Source organism: Eutrema salsugineum, unplaced genomic scaffold (genome assembly GCF_000478725.1).
Source record: "Eutrema salsugineum unplaced genomic scaffold, Eutsalg1_0 scaffold_9, whole genome shotgun sequence".
Taxonomy (NCBI): Eukaryota; Viridiplantae; Streptophyta; class Magnoliopsida; order Brassicales; family Brassicaceae; genus Eutrema; species Eutrema salsugineum.
In genome coordinates this window covers 12813475-12816275 of record NW_006256342.1, presented here as the reverse complement: position 1 = coordinate 12816275, position 2801 = coordinate 12813475, and the positions used below count along the sequence as shown (strand labels likewise).

General features: G+C 43.3%; 1 non-coding gene across 1 annotated transcript; it reads left to right on the top strand.

Moving 5' to 3' along the window:
* Nucleotides 1-2276: 2276 nt before the first annotated feature.
* Nucleotides 2277-2383, top strand: LOC112087151. The gene has a single exon (XR_002899919.1). It is a non-coding gene; the product is annotated as a small nucleolar RNA R71 (small nucleolar RNA).
* Nucleotides 2384-2801: the final 418 nt, after the last annotated feature.

Below are 2801 nucleotides of genomic sequence, written 5' to 3'. Positions count from 1 at the left end.
CACTGAGCTATGTCCTCCAAAATTCACCTAGAACCTGAGACCAACTCACAAAACCCATCAAAAAGTTCTAAAACATAAAAGAAAAGAGAAGAAATCAAAAGAATTATGTACAAGGATAAGCTTGGGGTGTCTCCCAGAAGCACTTTGTTTAAAGTCACTAAGTTTGACTTTGAAAAACCTGTTTTCAGCAGGGGTGAGGTTTAGCACTGATGCTCTTCAGCACTTCAATGGTCCTGTGCAAGAAAGCTGAGTTGGTTTGCTGCCTTTGGGAACCATTAGACCCTTGTCCTTGAGATCCCACCTTGAGACCTTTGTCCACCAGCTGTTGAATACCATCTGGGTATTTATCAAAGATGGCCCTTGTGAGACATGCCTTCACTTCAGCAAACAGACCTGGCTTCCCATTGCAATCCAGCTTATACTTCAGAGAACCATCATCATCAACCCAATGAGTGAGATCAAAGTCTTGAGAAGAAAGATCAGGTTTAATACTCTTGTCTTTTGATGCTGAGCCATCACTTTTGGTGTTAATCATCCTTAGATCACTAAGTGTAGGAGACCATGAGAGCAAGATGTCTTCTTCTCTGATCAATGGCTGTTCAGTCCCATCCTTGTAAACAGAGTTGGTGTGAGGTTCTTTTTCCATTTCCACAGCTGAGAGAGATTGGGATCCACCTAAAATCCCAGCACTTCCTACATACTTCATCTCAAGTACCTTTGGGGGTTCTATCTCTTGAACAACTGATCCACAAAATTCAGCTAAAGGTGGTTGAACAGGGTAAAAGGCATCCTTATCCACCTTTGTAAGCACCACTCTTTGAGTATCAAAGTCAATCATTGCACCAGTGGTGTTGAGAAATGAAGTTCCAAGAAATAGGGGGAGCTCTTTGGTCTTCTTCATCTTCATGATCACAAAATCAGTGGGAATTATGCATTCACCAACTTGAAGTGGATAGTCTTCTAAAAATCCATATGGTTTCTTGGAGTAGGAATCACCAAAGGTGATAGAAGAGGGGTAGGACGTTATAGACTTGACCTTTAGTTTCTCCATCATATCTTTAGACATTATACTCACACTTGAGCCTGAATCACACAAAGCATTGTCAACTCTAAAGTTTCCAAGAGTGCAAGAGATGGTGAACTTCCCTGGGTTGCCTAGCTTTGGGAGGGAGGTGGGCTTCATCTGAGTTGATTCAGAGGTGGAGGCACAATCTGTTAGCTTTGCTTGACCAGTTGGCAGCTCCTTTGTTTCAATAGACACTGAATCATTCCCTTGCTGAACAGAAAGAACTGAACCGGCTGCCCCCACACTTTTGCTCTCAATGTCCTCATTGAGTTCATGTAAGAAGCCCATGAAATCATCTATAATGGTGTCCTCATCCACTTGAGTGTGTGCATTCTCAGTACAAACTTGACCATAAAGGAGGTCTTCAATCTCTTGCACAGCAGCTGAATGGTCATCATTGGAGTAGATGGCATTGCAATAATCTTTTGAGTTTTGAAGAGCTTTACCAGGAAGAGAGACTTGTGGTTCAGAAGTGCAGATGCCCTTGTTCTTTTTAATAGACTTTAGTTCAGCGCCCAGTGTTTCCAGGTCAGATACCATCTTTTGTTGTCCTAGTAAGAGCTGTTGGAGAACACCATTGAAATCAGGACTTTGTTGAACAGTTGGTGGGCCAAAACCAGGAGGTGGAGCCTTTGGCTGTAGGCTGACTTGATTTGTGAAGCTATTCCCTTGATTCTGAACCGCTGGTTGCTGAAAACCCTGTTGACCTTGGGAGTTACCTTGGTACTGATTCTGTTGAACAAAGCTTTGATGAGGGTATATTTGGTCTTGGGGGTCGGCCACATTGTTGCTCCTATAGGACAAGTTCTGGTGGTTGTTGAAGTTGTTGTAACCATTGAACTTGTTTTGATTCCCAATGAAGTGCAACTCCTCTTGAGTGAGACCCTCTTCATTGATATTTGTGAAGCATCTCTTCTCCTCACTCACATAGTGTATAGGCTTTTGAGTGGCAGCTAGGGCTTTGTCAAGCTTTATATTCAACACTTTAAACTTCTCTTCCAGCCCTTGGTGTCTACCAGAATCTTCTCCTCTATAGCTTCTATCATAATCTTCCCCATAAGTGTCTTGGCTCATGGCTAAGTTCTCAACAAATTCCATAGCTGCATTGATTTCTTTTGCCAAGAAATTTCCATTTGATGCTGTGTCCAACTGAATCCTGATCTTAGGAACAGCTACTCTATACAAAGTGCTAAGGAGGGAGGCTTCTGAAAAGCCATGATGTGGACACTTACTTGTGTAGCTTCTAAACCTGTCCAAAGCTTCTCCAAAGGTCTCATTAGAATGTTGAGAGAAGCTGTAAATCTGGTTCCTTAGCTTTGCAGTCCTTGAGCTTGAGAAGAACTTGGATAGAAAGGCAATCTTGCATTGCTCCCATGTGTGGATGGATCCTCTTGGGAGGTTCTTTTCCCACTGATGTGCCTTATCTCCAAGGCTGAATGGGAACAATCTCAGTTTGAAACTGTCTTTAGATACCCCATTGATCTTAGTGAGATCACAAACTCTGTCAAACTGATCCAGATGCTCCAAGGGATCCTCCATAGGTAAGCCATGGAACTTCTGATTCTGAACCATATTGATCAAAGAGGCCTTCACCTCAAAGTTGTTGTTCTGGACAGGAGGTGGCCTGATTCCTGCTCCATACTGGTGTGCATAAGCTCGGTCATTCTCACCAACAAAGACTGGTGGAGGCTGATGACGTATGGGTGGGTTTGGGTGGGGCTGTGGCTGGTGAACT